Here is a 21430-nt window from a genome sequence, read left to right as displayed (position 1 = left end):
CTCTCCTAACCCTCTTCTATTCCAAAAACACCAAGTCTTCCTCCTTCTTTCTAGGACACTTGCAATTATGTCCCAGAGTAATGTAGAGTCAGGGCCAGTGGAGTATGGGTCTGTCTATATCAAGCAGTCTTTAAAGTGAGGTACATGAAGACTTTCCAAGGAATTCTTCCTAAAGGTATGTGAAGACTTTCCAAGGGGGGTACCTGTGCAAGGAAATCAATCTGAGGAGAGTTTTTTTTTTTAAGTTAAAAAAAAATTTATTTTATTTATTTATTTTTGGCTGCATTGGGTCTTCCTTGCTGCACACAGGCTTTCTCTAGTTGCGGCAAGCGGGGGCTACTCTTCATTGCAGTGCGCAGGCTTCTCATTGCGGTGGCTTCTCTTGTTGTGGAGCACGGGCTCTAGGCGCGCAGGCTTCAGTAGTGTGGCACATGGGCTCAGTAGCTGTGGCTCACGGGCTCTAGAACGCAGGCTCAATAGTTGTGGCACAGGGGCTTAGCTGTTCTGCAGCACGTGGGGTCTTCCCAGACCAGGGCTTGAACCCGTGTCCCCTGCATTGGCAGGCGGATTCTTAACCACTGCGCCACCAGGGAAGTCCTGAGGAGAGTTTTAAGGGAATACATTTCCAGATCCTCAACTTCCATAAGAATTCTTCCCTAAAACTCATCTGTTTGAGAGCCAGCCAGCATATTCATGCACTCTCCATCCTACCTCCTCTATCACCATAATCCTTGTCCTACTTTACAAAAGAAAGGCATATCCCTCACCTACATTGAATCTTGATGCATGGCCTAGGGTGTAAAAACCTGGGGAGTAGAAGGAAGGGGTCGTTTTTTCCCTTCATAACAAAATATTCCCATTACAATCAATCTTCTTGTTTCATCTTATAAAATGTTTCCTATTTTCTACCTCCTGCTAGCAAAAAATGAAATTGTTAGCTGCTCAAACCATTATTTCCTAACAAAAAAACTTTCTTTTTTATTAAATACATAAGAAAAAGTTTGATCATGAAGTCTAAGAAAATTATTGGAGTTCTCTTTTTTTGTTACACGATTGTTATTTAGTTGTTCCCAAAAGCCAAACATAAGAGTTCAACACAAGCAGAAACCGGTATTTGCCAAGGGACTAACATGCCTTCTACCCTACTTTTCACTTAATAAATTAATGTATTCAGCTATACATTATATGGCATTATTCCAAATTATACAATGAGAAATAGTACCATCTTGTTTTTACAATTTTTATAATATTAATATTAGATCTATATAATTTTAATCATGACTGACTTTAGTAATCTATTTTATAAGCTACAGTTAATTTATTTCCCAGTGATTTTACAATATTCTTTAAAAGTGAATATTAATATATTTTTTTAAATAAATTCATTTTATTTTTGGCTGCATTGGGTCTTCGTTGCTGCACGTGGGCTTTCTCTAGCTGCGGCGAGTGGGGGCTACTCTTCATTGCGGTGCACGGACTTCTCATTGCGGTGGTTTCTCTTGTTGCCGAGCACAGGCTCTAGGCGCGCAGGCTCAGTAGCATGCAGGCTTAGTTGCTCTGTGGCATGTGGGATCTTCCCGGACCAGGACTTGAACCTATGTCCCCTGCACTGGCAGGCAGATTCTTAACCACTGCACCATCAGGGAAGTCCCTTAATGTACTTATTTAAATTGAAGAATAAAGTCAGACTTTTTCCTGACAGAAAGTAAGTCTGATGTGAAATGAAGACTGGCTTTGCTAATTCCACAAATGGCAGGTGTTTTCTATATGGAAGTGAATCTGCATGTCAATATTTTAACAGAAAGATACTGAAAACATGTAATGATGAAAGAATTTTATCAAAAAAATTGTGTTGGCAAAGAAGTACGAAAATCAGTTATCTGATTAACTAGGTGCCTCTGAGTGAAAAGGTGACAGATAATTTAATAATTATTTTCATAAGACTGAAACATACTCAAATGACTAACAAATCCTTTTGCAAGATCAGTGGTTTCCAATTCTTTGCTTTTAATAAAGTAAAGGAGGACTCTATTTGATAGTACTTGATAACAGTATTTGGTAATAGGACACTTTGTGACTGTTGGCATGTAATTTAGAAGTAGTTCAAAGACTTGAGGGATATCATTTTAACAAATTTCTTCCTTTCCCAATTACTATGTAAACAACGTTTCTCAATGCTTATGTCTATAAAAATCAAAAACAGGTAGAGAATTGGTGTGGCACCTTATCTCCTTCCACCATTAGGTAATATTAGTCTGTGAATACCTGAACTAATTGAGGAGAAACACCATATTTCTCATTGAGATGCATTTTCAATAAAATTGTACTTTTTAGGTTTCACAAGTTATAAAAATGTGCAATATAGTGATGTTGCTTAATAAATCGTTGTACTAGTGATAACCGTAATGACAATTTGATTCATAAGAAAATTTTCAACAAAGCCTATGGTCACAAGCAAGAAGCTTAAATATATACTCAATTTTGTTGCAAAGAAGGTGATAGTGATCAGTGAAAGACTTTAAAGCATACAAATATACTAATTAGGATAAAGTTCTATAGGGGCAGTGAATGGAATTAGGAATTCAATAAGAAAGGGAACCATATAAAATTTCTTGTTCATATATTTTTAAATGGATGTTGGCAGACATCAAATATTTAGGGTATTTGGAGTCCACTAGATACAATTAAGAATGATGTAATGGTTTTAGTTTAAAACGTCAACATTTGCAGTCAGTCAGAAATTATATCCTCTACAAGTATTTAAATTTATGATGGAAAATTTAGGTATCAACTTAGAAATGAACAAGGGGGTACATAGTTCTTTAAAATTCTTATATGGAGTCCATTTTTTAAAATGTCTTAAGACCACCAGCCTATACGTTATATTGTGGGGATGGGGTTCAAAGGAAGAACAGAAGTTACTAGAAGTGATCTTCAATCCTCCACTCCAAAGTATCTTCCTCCCCAGTTCTCCCGAGTACCTGAAATTACCCATCATCAGAATCTTAATACTTCAAATTCAGACACTAGTTTCCCAGAGTTTTTGTTGTGTAATGGGAGAGGTGATTAGCCAATCAAATTAGGATCTGCAAGGAATGTGAGGAAGGACAGATGTATTTTTTATTATGGAAAAAGGTGGGGGGGGGGACGGACAAACTAGTACAACCTGAGTTCTAGTCCCTGCTCTATGTCTAACCAGAAGTTTATGCTACAGGACAAGCTACTATGTTCTCTTTGTATCTAGGTAAAATAACTTGTCAAACTTCCACCAAAAAGGAACAGAAAGAGGGCACCTTAAAGGTCAGGCTGTTTATTTCTATACCTGGAGATGTAGAAAGGATTAATTATATATAACCATAAGAATGGGCCATCGGAACTTCCCCGGCGGTCAAGTGCCTAAAACTCTGCACTTCCACTGCAGGGGGCGCAGGTTCGATCCCTGGTCAGGGAACTTGGATCCCCCATACCCTGCAGCGCGGCCAAAAAAAAGAGAAAAAGAATGGGCCAACAATTGTCACTGCCCCCCTAAACTGAGAACCTGATGAGAATTGGAGCCCCAGTCCCACCTCTGGAATTGTGCCAAAAGCAGTAAGATGCGGAACAGAGAATGTCTAAAATTGAAATGGAGGCTTTGTGGTTAAGCTCTTTAGACAAGGGAGGAAAGGAACCACCAATGGCATCTCTAGCTACCATGGGCCCCAAACACAGTACTTTGTAAATGTTTCCAGTTGATTGGCATACTTCCTTTAAAAATTTTTTTTAGTTAATTTTGGGGGGTGGGGAGAGAGGAGACAAAAGAAAGGACTTAAAGTCTAAAAGGGCAGAGAGGGAGAAAAGTTTCTCACCTCATTCCTCCAGTCACCCCAATTCCTCTCCTAAGAGGCAACGTTTACCAGTTCCTCATCTAACGTCTCTATTTTTAATTTTTTACCAAAAGCTCACTCTTTTACTTTTCCCCTAGGTGCCTGAAAATTCCCCAAGCACAGCCCCTCCCTAGTGAGAGGGGGAAACAGTAAAAGGGCTTGGCTTTGTTCACCCCGAAAGGAGCCTACAAGGGGGAGCAGCTGGTTTTGAGGCTGCAGGTGGGGCTGGCGGGGGAATGAGAGAACCGAAGAACACCCTCAGGGCGCCCTCCCTAAAGAGGCCAGTCCCTCACGGCTCCTCACGTCGTCTTTTTCAATAAGGAGCTAATAATACCCGCGTGGCTCATAGATCGCAGGCAGTGCCAGCGGACTGCGCACAGTAAAGCGCCTCGGGACCGTAAGGCGCAGGAGGCGCCTGGGGGCTCTGAGCCGCGAGGAGAGGGTCCGTGGCCCCGGTGCGGAGAGTGGCAGCCGCGAGAACGGCCTCCCTCACAATCTGCCCCTCCGGTCCTCCCCCCATCCAAAAGCGCACCTTCTCACCCGCAGGCGGCCGACGAGCCTCGGGGCCTCGGGCTCCTCCCGCCTCCCGCCTCAGGTGGACCGAATCCCTCGGAAGGACAGGTGGCGGCTCCTCATTGCTATAGAGACGACCGGGCTCGCGAGCCGCGCCCAGTCCCTGACCGGGGCGTCGTGACGTCATCACGCCCTCCCCGGGCGCTTGGCCTTGCGGGCTGCGCGTCACCCCGGCCGGGGGGCGGGGCGGGGCTCTCACCGGCACCGTTCAGAGCCAGGCTGCCCGGGCTCCAGCGGCCCGGGAACCGGGATAAGTAGGACGGCGGCCGCGGCGACTGGGGGTGCGGGGTGGAGCGTGCCCTATATTTTCTATACGGGTTCCGGGGCCCGGTAGAGGCGCGCCGAGAGGAGAGGAAAGTGCGGCGGCCCTGGAACCTGGATATGGCGCGAGGCAAGCTGCGCGCGGGCGGGCGGGCTATGGCGCAGGCGGGTTGCGGGGCCGGCGCTGGTGGCGGGGCCCGTTGCATGGCGGTCTGTCGGCGGAGTCGCCCTCGGGGGCTGTCAGGTTGGTGGCTGCGGGGAGTGGGTCCACCGTGCCCAGGTGGGAGGCCGGGCGGGCGCAGGGCCCTGGGAAGGTCCCGAGCCCGGCGTGCCCACCCTTCTCCGGCCCTAGCCCGGTGGCCGGGAGGCTGGACGGCGGCCTGATCCTCCCCCACCCCGTGTTCTGGCCCCCATCCCTGCCCCTCCATTCCGTCCTGTGACTCCTCCCCCATGACTTCCAAACCCCACCCCGTGACTGCGCCCGCCTCAACCTCTGTGACCCCCACACCCCACCCACTGACCCTAAGACCTCACCAGGTAATCCTCACTTCTTATTCATTGACTCTGCCAACCCAGGAATTTCCCGAGCACTAACCAGGGACCCACCACCCTCAGCTCTAAACCAGTGACTCACGACCCGAGATCCCTACATCCCCCAAAACGTCAGTGACCCCACTGGTCTGGTAACCCCCTCCACTTCTACCCCGTGTTCCCCCACAAACTTGGTGACTCCCCCCAAACCTTTCCTGGTAACTCCTAAGCCATACCTACTAAAATAGTTTCCCACCCAGTTATCTTCTACATAACCCTCAGTATCTGATAATCCCTTCTTTGCCCTGTAACTTCATGATCCTCATTCCATGTGCCCCCTTCATCCTAAAATCACCTCCACGGACATCCCTCTCTGCACTCCAGCCCCCCAGTGTTAATCAGCACATGACTTACAAGTGCCCTAGCACCGAGCTGGTGCTCAGGAAGATATAGAGATGAATATGAAGTAGATATAGTTGGAGTCATCAGAGAATCTGGATTGAGTGTGTGGTCCCAGATTCAAGTCCTAGCTCTGCCACCATTGTGCTTTGGGAACCTGGAAAAAGTCCTTTCCTCGCTCTGGACCTCAGTTTCTCATCTGTATTATGATAAGGTTGGGTTAAATGATCTCAGAGTTTCCTTCCAGCTGTGACGTTCTGCAATTCTCAGTCAAGATAATATTTGTTTGCAATCATTTTTATACTCTGTACTCCTAACTAGAAGTTTACTGTTGTAATCTCAGCCCAGGGTCCACTTGCTTCTTGAACCTTATTCCCTCACTCCTGCAACCCCCCTACACTCTTAATAGTCCATACCCATTTCCCTTGATCAGGCCTCATCAGTTAACATGTTTGCAAAGCAGGATAAGAGTGCTTCAGCTTGGGGTATTGATGTGATAAGAGATCTGGGTTCTAGTTTGACTCTGGCCTGTAAAGTATGGCACCTTAGGCACACCATTTAGCCTCAGTCTTCACTTCTCCTAGGGTAGGATAATAGTAGTGCTTGAGATAATGCATTCAAAGCATTTGGTACCAGGCCTAGCCCATGGGAGCCCTTAAGTATAAGCCGAGAAGCTCTTGCGGGTCTTACTGTGTCCTGGGTGCTAGGGAGTCAACAGATAATGAACACAGGGGCCACACTTTGCATTATTTTGGTACCCCCCCCCCCCCCCGAGCTCTTGGAATCACTGTCCTCTTATCTCTGCTGTGGCCTCCTCACTTCTCTGGGTTTTTACCCTGCTATCTCCTTAATGATGATTGGCACTTACGGCTGAGCGCCTACTGTGCACCAAGCTTTGTATGTGTAAACTGTTTCCCCTCACAACCCCAATATATCTACCACTATTTCCCATATTTTGTTTGTTTTGGTTTGGTTTTAAACAAATGAAGAACCTGAAACTCACCCGGATGAGTAGCAGAGCTGGGATTTGAACCCACAGTCTTCAAAACTCATTTGATCCATTGCTTTTCTTGCCCCTAAACCTACCTAGTTTTCCAGGTCACTCTCAGCCCCTTGTTCCTTATTTTCTAATAATTTCTAAGCCCAACACCAACGCTTTCCCCATCACTTCTAAGGTTTCTCTTAACCTTTGCCCCATGGTTTGGTGACTTCCTCAACCCATTGTTCATGACTTTTGACCCCATGTGTCCTGAGACCCCTGCACCTTAATACCTCTCTTTACCCTTTGTCCAAATATCCTCTCACCCTGTGAGTCCTTGGAGCTCCAACTTACCCTAAGGTGTCTCCCACCTCAGTGGCACTCTATCCCAAATCCTCTCATCCTGTTAAATCCTTTACGCCCAGGAATTCATATACATAAGAGATTGGAAATCTCTTGGAGTGTTACAGCTGCTTCCCTTCTACCATCCTCAGCCACATCCTGTTACTCAAAACCTTCATCTAAGTTAGCCCTTCATCTAGTGAGTGCTTCACCCAGCTTCAGTGAAATGAGCCCCTTCCATCCCAATGTGAACCCATCCTTCAAAATCTATACACCCTCCCATGCTAAGATCCCTCCTCTTCATACCCTTTTCAATAGCTTGTGAGATCCTGCCTCTTAGATTCTGGGATCTCATAGCATCTTTCTCATTTTCATCAGTGATCTTTTCAAACCAGAATCATCTTTTACCTTATCCCCCTTCCTGTGCCCTATCCCTTCTCACAGTGCCTTTTTCCTTCCCTACTCTTATTTTTCTCCCTCACCTCACCTCATCCTCACCTGCATCCTCACCTCACCAATCTTGGTAGCATTGATTATGGTGTAAACCTTTCTCCCATCCCAGCTCTGCCCCTTCTTCCACTCTCCCTGCCACTCTCTCCTTCACACACAGCATGGCCAACCACACTTCCCTGCTTTGTCCAGAGAACTACACTTTTCTCTGGGAACCTCTGATAATAGATCACCAAGATCACAGTCCTTTAGGTAGCAAGAAGAGAGATCTTGGAAATCCTTCTGAATAAATGTAACCAAGTCTTCTTGACACACTTCCACTCTTCTATCCGGTTTATGAAGCTGCTTGCTGTATATGCCCTCAGGGTAGAATGCTTTGAGTGTCAACACCAGTTAGCCCCATTGTTTTCCAAGCCCTGGGAGGACTTTCCAGTCCCCTCCCACCAGAGGACTGGATGGTGAGTAGCAAAATGTGACATTAAAGATCCACTTCCAAAAGTCTATTCTGTGGGTCACCAAATTCCCAAATTTGGGAATTATTGGGAATTCCCAAATTCCCAATAATATACTTATTGGCTGTATAGCAGTAAATTCAGCAGAGGGCAGATTTAGAGTTAAGGAAGGCATAAATCTTGGGGTCTGCAAATTTTGTGGGTTGATTTCTTTAAAAGGAGCTTTCGCCTTAGATTTGTTTAATGTCTCTTAGACTATAGAACATATTCTGCCTTGGATCTTAGTTATTTGGGTACTCTTCTCACCCAACACCCACGCTCCACCCCCACTGTGGTTTCCTTGAGAACAGAAGCTGGGTTTTCTTTATCTTTTGTTATCTTAATCCTGTCCCACATATTTAGCAGGTAGTCAGTGAATACTTACTGGATTGAATGAACTCATTGAGAAATTCTGCATCAGGTACAAACAAGTGAAAACAGCTAGTGTCTATATCTACTTTGTAGCTACAACAACCCTTCTCCCCAAATCCCTCCAAACGTGATAATGGGCAAGTCCCTTCATTTAAACATTCTGGAATTTAGACACTTCCTTTTTTAGTCATAGCTTGGGTGGGGGAATGGGTGTAAGTGCTTCTTTTTACTGTGTTTCTGGTTAGACTAGAGAGACTGGTTGACATAGTGGCTAGTATACAGTGGTAACAAGGCCAGGGTCTGTCATATGTAGACCAGTTCTCAAGAAAACAGCTAGATGAAATATTTAGCAGAGGTTGCAGAGACAATCAGAGAAGAGAAGAAATCAAAGTGGCAAAATGTTGGTAATTGTTGAAGTTGGGTAATGGGTTCGTGGAGTTCATTATACTATTCCTTCTACCTTTATGTATGTTTGAAATCCATAATAAAAAATTGGAGAAAAAAGAGGACAGCTAGGTGAACAAGTGCAAATTTAGCACTGTTCCTTGCAAAATACATCAAAACAAACGAGCTGTTGTTACTGAGTCAGTACTATTATCTTGGTTAAGTAGTATATTTAGTCCCAACCTATTTTTGACCTCTTCTGTTTGTGAGATATCATGATGCTAAATTCAAAAATTAGCACACTGCAGAAATGTATCATCCTGGCAACAAGCACCTGTGGCCTTGGTCCTGCCTTGCTTCCCAGCCCAGGTGTGGTTTCTTATGTTAATGGGCTGGACTGGGCCTGAGAAGAGGGAGAGACAGTGGGGGAAGTGAGGGAGAGATCAGAGCTCAACTAGGGTCTTCCCCTTCTGGCCTAAACCCTTCAGATTACTGGGAGATTCTAAAAGTATGGAGGTTCATTCATTCATTCACTCATTCGGTCATTCCACTAATGTTTGGTGAATATCTGCTGGAGGCCAGGTACTTTTCTCATACCTGGGGATAGAGCAGTGAATAAAACAGAGTTCCAGGACTTGAGGAGCTCACCTGTTGGGATGAGGCAGAAACATACCATAAACAAGTAAAATATATATTGGGAAAATTAAACAGAGAAGGAAGATAAAAAGTACCAGGAACCAGGATATTAAGTTTTAAGTAGGGTGGTCAAGGAAGGTCTTATTGAAAAGGCAACATTTGAGCAAAGACCCGAAGAAGTTGAGGTGAGCCAAACATTTATCTGAGGGAATTATATTCCAGTCAGAGGGAACAGCAAGTGCAAAAACCCTGAGTCAGGAGTATGCCTCGTATATTCAAGAAACATGAGGACACCAGTCAGTATGGCTGCAGTAGGGTGGAGAGGAGAAACATAGCAAGAGATGTGGAGGTGGGAGTGGATTGGTGGTAGATCATATTAGGCCTTATAGGCCCCTGGATTTTTTGTGAATTGTGGGTGAGATGGGAGCGACTGGAGGGTCCTAGGCACCCAAGTGACGTGATCTGACATAAAGGATCATTGTGGCTGCTATGTTGAGAATGAGTTGTAGGTGGCAAGAGTGAAAGTAAGGAAACTGATTAGGAAACTATTGCAATAGTCCAGGCAAGACAAGTTGGTAGTTTGTACCCAAGGTAAAGCAGTGCTAGAGTGAGAAGTGGTTGGATTCTGGATATGTTTTGAAAGAGGACCCAACGGGATTTGCTGATGGATTGGAAGTGGCATATAAAAGAAATAGAGAAGTTGAGGGTGGCTCCCTCATTTTTGGTCTGAGCAATTTAAGGATGGAGTTCGCATTTACTGAAATGGGGGAGCCTGGAAGAAGGATACATTGTAGGAAGGGGAGATAAGGAATTCACTTTTGAATATGTCAAGTTTGAGATGTTTTTGGACATTAAGATGTTAAATAAGCAGCTGGATATACAAGTCTGTTAGACTTGCTAGTCAATTTCTGCCCTCCTGGGAACTGAAAGAACACTATTACTGGGCAAGAGACAAAGGAGTATGGTGGAAAGAACACTAGCGGCTCAGGTGTGAGACCCGGCTCTGCCACCAGGTAGCTCTGTGACCCTTTCAGACTCCTCTGGCAGCTCTGGCCTGTTTCTTCATCTGCAAAATGGTAGCTTTAGACTAGAAATGAGTTGTCTTCTCAGCTCCTCCTGTGTGAGAGTCGATGAAGTAGTGCATAGAGCAAGAGAGATAATATAACTGTACGTATATCTGAGAGGATGTTGGAAACTGCTGAGCTCTACACAGTGTAGTGGCGTTGGTGGTAAGAGGCCTCCCTTCCTTTGCTAAAGCAATACCCAGTTAGTGCCTGCCATGTTCTGGGCACTGAACTCAGGATCCGATGACAGAGAGAAGCATCCGTGCCCTCGTGGAACACTACAGACGAACCTCCTGGTGTAGCTTCACTGCTGAGTATAGAGGGAGTAGGCTGGAGTCTGATGGTCTGGTGCAGTGTTGGCCAGGGAAAGCTTGTTCTTGACCTGGGTCTGGGAGAAAACTACGTGGATGTCGGAGATGAGGCAAGATGGTAATCCAAGTGAGGAAAAAGTGGGCATCCTAGCTAGGGCTGGAGGAAGAGCTGGGGTGGTGGGACTCAGTTCCTTCCCTCCTTCGTTCTTTTTAATATTTATTTGGTTGTGCTGAGTCTTAGTTGCGGCACACGGGCTCCTTAGTTGCGGCTTGTGGGCTCCTTAATTGTGGCAGGTGAACTCTTAGTTGCAGCATGCATGAGGGACCTACTTCCCTGACCAGGGGTCGAACCCAGGCCACCTGCATTGGGAGTGTGGAGTCTTAACCACTGCTCCACCAGGGAAGTCCCCCACGCTCCTTCATTCTTGCACTCAGCATTTACTCCTCTGCCAGGAACTTCTCTTAGGGAGCTTATAGTTCTGTAGCAGATGAAGGGTTTCTTTCTTTTTTTTGGCCGCACTACGAAGCAGGTGGGATCTTAGTTCCCCAACCAGGGATCAAACCTGCGCCCCCTGCATTAGAAGCACAGAGTCTTAGCCACTGGACCGCCAGGGAAGTCCCTAGATGAAGGGTTTCAAATCTGGTCTCAGTTAGATCTAATTCACAATAAGTAGGGTTGATTTAGGATTCAAATTTGAGCTAAAGAGTTTAGTTAATTATGTGGCCTAGTAGTATTATTCATTTAGTATCTGTGGGCACATTCTTTGTTTGGTGCTGATTAAGCTGAAATGCATGCTCTCCAGGAACTTAAATTATAATCAGTTTAGCAGAAAGTAGGATGTGTGATTTTCACCCCAAGAAAGTTGAGTTTAAGGGAAAAAAAAACCTGGCAGAGTAATCCCTTCACTGCATCTGGAAGCACAGACGTCTAATCCTTGTGTCATTTAGATGTTGATGCTTATATTTTAAGGAGAGTCTCTGACCAGCTAAACAAGAATACAAGATATAGGGAATTCCCTGGTGGTCCAGTGGTTAGGACTGCGCACTTCCACTGTAGGGGGCACAGGTTCAATCCCTGGTCGGGGAACTAAGATCCCACATCCTGTATGCCATGCAGTGCGGTCAAAAATAAATTAATTAATTAATTTATAAAATACGAGATATAACCCATCTTAATGATCCAGTCACTCACAAAATTAGAGTGGATATGTAACTAGCATCTTTCACTTAACAGAATGGGAAAATTTTGTTCTGGTGAGTAATAAAAAAAAAAAAGAACAACTGAGCTACAAATCCAAGTGCAGCTGAAGCCATTATCTTTTTTTAAAAATAAATTTATTTTATTTATTTATTATTTTTGGCTGTGTTGGGTCTTCGTTGCTACGCACGGGCTTTCTCTAGTTGTGGCGAGCTGGGGCTACTCTTCCTTGCGGTGCGCGGGCTTCTCATTGCAGTGGCTTCTCGTTGCAGAGCGTGGGCTCTAGGCGTGCAGGCTTCAGTAGTTGTGGCTCGCGGGCTTCAGTAGTTGAGGCTCACGGGCTCTGGAGCACAGGCTCAGTAGTTGTGGCGCATGGGCTTAGTTGCTCCGTGGCATGCGGGATCTTCCTGGACCAGGGCTCGAACCCCATGTCCCCTGCATTGGCAGGCGAATTCTTAACCACTGCACCACCAGGGAAGCCCTGAAGCTATTATCTTTAACTGGTGGCCTTAAGCTACTGACAAAACCTCAGATGCCTCTTGCCCTGGCAGCTGTCAGTCAAGGTATGGAAATGTGAGTGTCCGTGTGAGGGTCTCACAAATCCTATGTCTCTGTTTTGCTGCTCGAAGTGCAGGGCCTACTTGGGCTCCTCACTTATAGTTCAGAAAGATCTGGGATGTTTCAAAGCTTCAGTGTATTAGACTGACACCAGCTGGAAGTCAGAGCGCTTCTTCTACTGCTTCCTGGTTAACGCTTGCCTTCCGTAATGCTTCATCTCAGAGAAGCCCAGATGTAACTTGTTAGCCTGGTACTGTTTCTCACTGCATAACTTTTCATTTGTTGGAAGTCCCTGCTGCTTTGGGATAGCTGATAAAGCATGAGACCCATGCAGTTAAGATAAGCTCAAGGAACTGGGAGCTCCTTGAGATTGTAGAACTGACCCAAGCCTTAGATGTAGAAGGTGTGGCAGGGGTACCTAAGACCAAAGTTCTCTCTGTCTGAGAAGATCATCCTTTCAATCTAGGAGGTACTGTCCCAAAGCCACAGAAGCAGTGAGGGAGAAAAGCAGCCCCTGCTCATCTGCCACTTCAGCCAGACCCACCCTCTTGACCAGCCTGGGGACATACCAGGCTGGGGAGCCAGTATGTCCTCAGCTCCTATGTAGATTTGCCGTTGCTTCATGCTCAGCTTGATCAGGTTTCCATCTGGTAGTGAGAATGGCATCCATGAATTGGAAAGCTGAGTTTTCAGATGTGGTTTTGCTACAAACTGGTACATCATGGAATCTATCCTGTCAGCCCTGGAGTAGCCATGCCTTGTTAGGGGAGAATCATAGATATTCCTCTAGCCAACACAAGGAGTGCAAAGCTTGCTTTTAGACTTTCTTCTTTTATTCTTATATTTTTATTTATTTATTTTACATAGGTAACACATTCACAGGGCTTAAAATTTTTTTTGTAAGTGTGAAAGATATGCAGTGAAAAGTCACCCTTCCATCGCTGTGCCCGTCACTCAGTTATCCTTCCACCTTGGTTAGTAATTGCTTCACTGTCTTTCCATAGATTTTTTATGGCAGTGGCAGCATACAAAAGGCACTGTTTTGTACCTTGAAATTTTTATTCAATATATTTTGGAGATCTTCCATGTCAGTATGTAAGGAACATCCTCATTTATTTATGTCTACATAATAAGGAAGTTCTGTATTGATAGACATTTATGCTGTTTGGAATTTTTTTGCTATTATTACATGCAGGGATGCCATGAATAACCTTGGACGTGTGCCATTTTCCACACATATACGTCTACCTGTAGACTAGACATGAAGTTGCTGGGTCAGATGGTGTGTACATTTGTAATTTTGATTGATAACTGCCAAATTGCCCGACATAGAGCTTATACCAATGAATACTCCCACCAACAATGTAGGACTGTGCTTGTTTCCCCACAGCCTCAGGGACATTGCTTTTTCCTTTTTTTTGGCCGCAGCGTGGCATGAGGGATCCTAGTTCCCCGACCAGCGATCAAACTCGCACCCCCTGCAGTGGCAGTGTGGCGCCTTAACCACTGGACAGCCAGGGAAGTCACACAGGGACATTGCTTTGAGTTAAGAATATACAGACTACCTTCAACATAGGATACTGAATCATGGGGCCCCACTGTGACACTCTATTCCACAAGACACACAAAGTACCACACAGCCCAGTTTGAAGAATACCACAATGATATATTTTAAAGAGTAACTGGACCTCTGGTGGTTATAAGAGAAGAAAGGAAGAAAAAATCCTAGAGGAAGAAGTTCCCTACCTCAGAACTTAAATTGGCATAAATTAGAGGAAGAATAGGTATCTGTCTTTGCAGAACCAAGGAGGGATGAGATGCCAGTAGTATCAATCATAGGAAGGCTGTGGGGAGAGTAAAGGAGAACTCCCAGAGGGCGGAGCTGGGCAACCAAGCAGACGGGTTTAGTGTCCACTGTAGAGCTGCCTCTCAGCTCAATGCTGGTATCTTTTCATTTCAGCGACTTTTTTTTTTTTTAAAGATTATACCCCCTCCTTTTAGTACTACTGTTCATTTCATTTTGGCCTCTTCTGCCCTCTTCTCACTTGGAGTTTAGGTTTCTGCGAGTTGGAACTGGATGAGTGTTCAGCCTCGTCTTTTTTCACTTAGCGTTGATTTGTTAACCCTCCTCCACTAATCCAGATGGTCTTCGTGGTTCTTGTCTGAAACGTTTAAACAAGCATCCTGTGCAAGTAGCTCTTGTTTTCTGTCCATTCTTTTCGTGGGATGAATTATGAAGATGAGGTGATTAGATCTCAGATCCTGAACCTTTCCTGGTGGGGTTAAGCATTGACAGATTGTTCTCTGGAGAACCTGGAGCCCCTATAGTGCCATTAGCAATGCACGCTTGCGCCCGCCTCTCCTGGCCTTGCCAACACTGTTGGTTCAAATTATTTTTTTTTTGTAATTAATAGACTGTTTCTTAGAGCAGTTTTAGGTTTGCAGAAAAACTGAGCAGAAAGTACAGAGAGTTCCCGTATACTCCCTTCTTCCCCAACCCCCCACCCCCAGTTCCCAGTTTCCCCTGCTAACATCTTACATTGGTGTAGTATATGTGCTACAATTGATAAACCAATGTTGAGGCATTATTATTAATTAAAGTCCATAGTTTACAATTATGGTTCACTCTTTGTGTTGTACATTCTATGGGTTTTGACAAATGTATGATGTCAGTTATCCACCATTACAGAGTTATGCAGAATAGTTTCACTGCTCTAAAAATGACCTGTGCTCCACCTGTTCATCCCTCCTCCCCTCGCCCTACACCCTTGGCAACCACTGATCTTTCCACTGTCTCTATAGTTTTTCCTTTTCCAGAACATCATATAGTTGGAATGATACTATATGTAACCTTTTCAGATTGGCTTCTTTGATTTAGCAAAATGCATTTTAAGTTTCCTCCATGTCTTTTCGTGACTTAACAGCTCTTTTTATTGCTGAATAATATTCCATAGTATGAATGTACCACAATTTGTTTATTGAAAGGCATCTTGATTGCTTCCAGTTTGGGGCAATTATGAATAAAGCTGCTATAAACATCCATGTGCAAGTTTTTCTGTGGACATAAGTTTTCAACTCATTTGGGTAAATACCTAAGAATAGGATTTCTGGATCTTATGGTAAGAATATGTTTAGCTTTGTAAGAAACTGCCTGTCTTGCAGAATACCGTTTTACTCTGCCATTTTGCATTCCCACCAGCATTTGGTGTTGTCAGTGTTTTGAATTTTGGCTCCTGTAATAGGTGTGTAGTGATATCTCATTGTCTGTTGGATGTGAATACTGTTACTTTGATTTTTGGTAATTTGATAAGTATAATATCATCATGATTATTCTTTCTTGTTCTTTAATTACTAATTAAACTTTTTTTAATCTTAGTGTTTTTTGCTTATGTGAATTCATATTGTAGCCTTATTTGTCCAGTGGGAATTTGATAATGGTTTTGGAGGTTTGTAAGTGTCTGCATGTGGTTTTCTTTTCTACCTAGTTTTTTCTTCTATTGTGGTAAAATACACAGAACATAAAATTTGCCATCTTAACCATTTTTAAGTGTACAGTTCAGTTACACGTGTTTTTTTTTAAATTTACATTGGAGTATAGTTGATTTACAATATTGTATTAGTTTCTGCTGTACAGCAAAGTGAATCAGTTGTACATATACATATATCCACTCCTTTTTAGATTCTTTTCCCATATAGGTCATTACAGAGTATTGAGTAGAGTTCCCTGTATTATACAGTAGGTCCTTATTAGTTATCTATCAGTTATATGTGTTTTTAATATCACGTGTTATGTTTTATTTCTTTAGTATTTTCCCCTAATGTCGAGGTTTGTTTTTTTGGGGTTTTTTTTGCGGTACATGGGCCTCTCACTGCCGTGGCCTCTCCCGCTGCGGAGCACAGGCTCCGGACGCGCAGGCTCAGCGACCATGGCTCACGGGCCCAGCCGCTCCGCGGCATGTGGGATCCTCCCGGGCTGGGGCACGAACCCGAGCGTCCCCTGCACATCGGCAGGCGGACTCTCAACCACTGCGCCACCAGGGAGGACCTCGTCGAGGGTTTTTTTAAGCCAACTCTTCTTTTTGACTTGATTTTCTTATGCTTCAAAAGTCCAGAACTCCCTGCTTATCCTGGTTGAGATCTGGATGTTGTTCCATTTTGATGAACTGGTAACATAAATGGAACCTTTTTGTCCCAGGGTGATGTTTTAAATAACATGATGTGTCTAAATAACCGTGATGATCCAGTTCCTCCTGATGCTGATGGAATGTTTCATTTTCAAATAGCCCTTCTCAAGCCAGCAGTGATCCCAGGCTGAATTCCAGAAACAATTGAGATGTAACCTCACCATATCTGTATTAATTTGCTTGTTGATGTAAAGTGATATCCTTAGGGTAACCCTGCCAAATTGCCTTTATTCTGCACTTTTCTTTTCATGGACTAAAGGTGGGTTTGAAACTCCCCCATGATTGCTCTGTTGAATGTCTACAAACTAAGGTGTTAAAATTCACTTAAACATTTGGCCGAAAATTAGATTTTTAAGTTATCCGTTTTAGTTTAAATGAATGCCATTCTGCAGTAAAGGAGTATGCATTTTCATTGCCCTTTTGGAATTGAAAATAATCCACTTTGCCTAAATACTCCCTTTTCTGTGACTAATTCAAGCCTATAAAATTGTAGTAGCCAAATAAGAACCATACTAAAAAGTACTTTGGGCTTTTAACATCTTTGTGCCTTTTGGAAAGAGGTGTTTAGCTGATGTTTTAAATATGTTTCTGTTATTAATTTCCTGTGTTCTCTTTAGTGTTTGGAAACCCACAGAACCAAGCCTGTTTCACTAGGCTTTTTGTGTGTGCATTGAAGTCTTCTTCTATAATCACAAATACTGAGTCATTTTACTACAGCTCTTCCAAATCCCGTTCTAATTTGTTTGCCACTTGACTCCCTCAGCCTTCATCCCTCCCAACCTAATGTCGCTTTGTCCTCTCTGAGAAGTTTTCTATATTTCCAAATGAAGAATTATCTGAGTGAAAATTGTCATTTTTTTTTTTTCAAAGTTGAGCATTCTTCTCTCTCCAAGCAAATGTTCTGTTTTTCTCTTTTTTGGCTTCTCAATACAGTTGCCCTCTGGGCTGGCTGAGGCAGAGTACATAAAGCCTTGCTCCAACGACCAGGGAGTTCAGGTTAGCAGAAAATGATAGACTAGTGAACAGGTGCCTGTAGTCAAGGCGAAGCCCAGCCTGGGTGTGGATCAGATTAGATCTAAACCATGACAAAGTGGAGAAGCACAAATACGTGGCTACTCTTTCATTTCCCATCTGTCATTTCTCTTACTTTTCTGCTTTGGGGAGGCAATTTAAGCACATCTTTTTTCATAGAGAGACCTAAAGATTCTATGTGTCTAGAAGTTTTTCTAAATGTTATCTCACTGGTAATTTAAATTTATGTTTACAATAGGAAACACATTTATATATTATGAAGCCATAAGGTTGTTTCCTGCATCAGAGCAAACAGTAGGTTAAGTTCATTTAAAAATGCAACAAACAGGAATTGGACTTGCTGCTAATTCTGGGAGTGTCTGACTCCCTTTTCATCCCTACCTTTTGTCATGCTCTTATTCCCCACTCCCCCCTTTCCGCCAGACTGGCTCTCCCCTATACCCAGCTCAGGTCATTAGGGATCTGGTATAACTTACACCCTCCAAGGAGAAAACATAGCAGTTGCCCCTGCTCCCCTGCTCCCCCTTCTCTTTCTCAGAGGGCCACGGGAGTTATGAATCTGAAATGTCAAGTACAGGCGGGAACTGCTCAGACCCAGCCATCCTGAGGCAGTCACAAGCCTCTCTTTGGCTCTGCCAGTGTCACTGTTGTTGGTTTAGTACTGGCACAGGAGGATTCATCATTTAACAAAAGAAAGGGAGAAAAATGGCAATTAGACACTTGTACATGCCTGGCAGCCGGGAAGCACCTTCTCCTCACCTGCCGTCAGGCTCTGTTGGAAAGCAGCTTCAGAGGTCAGGGAAAGGTAGGAGAGCAAGAGTAGACTGTTTTAAAGGTGTATATTATGAGGCTTAAGGAGGAAAACTGTATTTAGCCTGGACATGAGAACATGTAAAAGAGTGGAGATTTGTTTTCTTTGAGTCTAAAAACTGTTATTTTGGGAAATGTGGCTACCAGCTCTTCCCTCTTTCCATGTGGCCAGGTCTAGAAGAACTGGTTTTAAGTTGCAGTGGGTGAGATGAAAGCTAAACAACCAGTATTCAAGCGTTTTGAGAGGTGATGTTGTGTCACGGTGGATTAGCAAAAGGAAGAAATGCACCAGATATTGAGAGGTATGGACTCTGCGGCCAGCCAGTCTGGCTTTGATCCTGGCTTCAGCACTAACTAGTTCTGGGACCTTGGACAAATTACTCCACCTCTAAGCCTCAGTCACCTCATCTGTAAAATGGGGATAGTGTACCTACTTCCTCATAGCATTATTTTTAAGATTAAAAGAGTTAATATAGGTAAAGTGCTTTGAACAGCAGCTGACACATATTAAGGACTATATATTTGATAAGTGTTATTAGCACGAACAATGGAAAGAATTTTAGGGTCATTTGGACCAACACTTTATTTTACAGATTAAGAGGCAGTCACAGAAGATAGAATCGAGGTTAGAAGACTTTCTGCAGACTTCTGGTCCCGAGCTGTTGCCAGTACTCTTGGCTGTTTTAGAAATACCCATTACTTCAAAAGCATATCCCTTTTGGTTCCTCTTCCATCCTCTTCCTCAGAGCCAGAATTTCTCGAGTACTTCCTGTGTGCCATCACTGTGCTAAATGCTGACATATGTGACCTCATTTCATCCTTACAGCAACGTTTGAAGAAGGCGCCACGATTATCCTCATTTTTTAGAAGTAGCATCTAAGTTTCAGAGAGGTTCAGTTAGTTTCCAAGGGTACACAGCATCAAAGAGGTAAAGTCTGGATTAGAACCAAGGCTGACACCAGAGCCTGTGTTTTTAACCATGGCACAGATTTTCCTCAGAAAGTCTCAATAGAATACAGATGAGCTAAATCAAACCAACCATTGCTTCAGCAGTCACAGGGCCCAGCCATAAAGATCTGAGGCCATTTTGTAATCCCTTTTCAACCTACAGTCTGCTTTGTTTTCCGACCTAGGTCTCTCAGGTGTATTCTTATTTCTGACACAATGCTGTTTATATGAAAACAGGTTACCAAAAGAACTTCTCTCCCTGATCAAGAGAATGAAAGTTGAAGGTCCTGGAGCAGATGAAAAGAGGCCAGGACCAGAGCTTTCATGAAATAGGGACCATGTGGGGGTTATCAGGACTCTGGGCAACATTGGGGTCACTGCCAGGATCCTAGTAGACCAAAGAAGAGGAGTCAGATGTGGGAATTCCTAGGCCAGTGGTTCTTTACCTCCTTTAATCCCTGTAAGATTCAGATGACAGTCATGGACTCTCTTCAGAAAAATGTACAAGCTCACACACCATAAAAGTTTTACCAGGTGGCTTCAGGGTTCATAAACTCCAGCTAAAAACCTCTGTATTAGGCAGCAGAGTAGATTACTTAAGAGCCCACTCTGGTGCCAGATGGCCTGGATTCAAATCCTCTTCTTCCATTTATTAGCTGTGCAACCTTGAACAAGTTAATGGCTTGGGCTTCAACTCCCTCAACTGTAAAATAAGGATAATAATAGTATTTAATTAAAGGACCATTTGGGGGATTAAACGAGTTACTATATGTAAATGCCTAGTACATGGTTAGCTCTCCAGCAGTATTCACTATTAGTGGTAGTAGTATTGCTATCCCCAGAGCTTAGCCCATTCAGTAAATGTTTATGGACAGAATGAATGAATAAAGATGCCAGGTCTAGGGTAGAGTATCCCAACCATTGTGTCACAACTGGGCCATAGTTTTGTCAAAATACTGATCCAATCAGCCCTTTGGGCTGCCAAAGCCCTAGCTGCTTGCTCCTGGCTTCAAGCAGCAGCATCCAAAGTGTGACATACAAATATCCTTCTCTCTGGGTGCCCTGATGTGAAGACAGTTTGGGCAGCACTGATTGAGATCAGCTGGCAGGTAGTGAGAACCAAGCAGGAAGTCCAGACTCCAGGTCCAGGAGAATTCTATGGATGGGTGGCAAAGAGAATCTTAACCCCTGAGCCTAGAGCAGAGGCTCTAGTACGCTCTGTACTACGGCAGACGCAGAGCAAGTGCTGCCAGTAGGACACTCCAGCACTTCCCTCCTGGCACGAGGACCTGGTAAGTCACTGAACAAGGAATTGTGGAGAGCCCACAGTGAACCAGGAGCCAGGCTGGAGCCCAAAGTCTTGTATAGGCAACATGTGTTAAAGAGGTAGTGATAAGTACTGAAGTAGGTGACTCCAGGATTGTGAGTGCCAGGAAGAGGTAGTAGCCAGGGCTGCAGGGACTTATAAGGTGACCAGCCTTGCCTGCAAGGAGAATGAATTCTTAGGGTGATAGGAAGCCACTGAAGAGTTTTAATCAAGGAAGTGGTAGATTTAGATCTGTACATAGACATTCTGACACAGTATTACAAAATGAATAGGAAACAGGTAACGATTTATTGAGGACATATGTTAGGAGGCTCTTACATTAGTCAAGAGGTGCAAGGTGATACTCATCTGAAATTAGGTACCTAGACTTGTCTATCTTAATTTTTTAAATTAAGGTATAATTGACATACAACATTACATTCGTTTCAGGTGTATAACATGATTCGCTATCTGTGTATATTGTGAAATGATCACCACAGTAAGTCTAATTAACATCCGTTCTCTCAGCAACTTCCAAATGTGCATTACAGTATTATTAACTGTAGTCATCATGCCGTACATTACATCCCCCAGGACTCATTTTATAACTGGAAGTTTGTACCTTTTCACTCCCTTTACTCATTTTACCTACCCCCAACCCCTGCCTCTGGCAATTACCAATCTGTTCTCTGTATCTATGAATCCATTAGTTTTCTTTTTTAAGACTCCACATGTAAG

The 21430-nt window shown here is 43.8% G+C and overlaps 1 protein-coding gene and 1 long non-coding RNA gene across 8 annotated transcripts in view; one reads left to right on the top strand and one right to left on the bottom strand.

The window, feature by feature from the left end:
• Positions 1 to 231: 231 nt before the first annotated feature.
• LOC137232085 (uncharacterized) lies at positions 232 to 4563 on the bottom strand. Its single transcript, XR_010946867.1, has 2 exons — positions 4396 to 4563; positions 232 to 597 (listed from the first exon to the last, which is right to left on the bottom strand). It is a non-coding gene; the product is annotated as an uncharacterized lncRNA (long non-coding RNA).
• A 76-nt stretch (positions 4564 to 4639) lies between these two features.
• Positions 4640 to 21430, top strand: part of ZNF76 (zinc finger protein 76) — a 31507-nt gene continuing 14716 nt past the window's right edge. For 3 of the 7 annotated variants that reach the window (XM_067753251.1, XM_067753256.1, XM_067753254.1), the window contains exon 1: positions 4787 to 4941. The gene's annotated coding sequence lies outside the window, so the exon portion shown is untranslated. Of the gene's footprint in view, positions 4942 to 21430 lie in introns of all 7 variants that reach the window. The other 4 variants (XR_010946866.1, XM_067753250.1, XM_067753249.1 and 1 more) reach the window with 4 other exon arrangements.

The sequence above is a fragment of the Pseudorca crassidens genome, chromosome 10 (genome assembly GCF_039906515.1).
Source record: "Pseudorca crassidens isolate mPseCra1 chromosome 10, mPseCra1.hap1, whole genome shotgun sequence".
Taxonomy (NCBI): domain Eukaryota; kingdom Metazoa; phylum Chordata; class Mammalia; order Artiodactyla; family Delphinidae; genus Pseudorca; species Pseudorca crassidens.
This window is presented reverse-complemented; position numbering and strand designations above follow the sequence as displayed.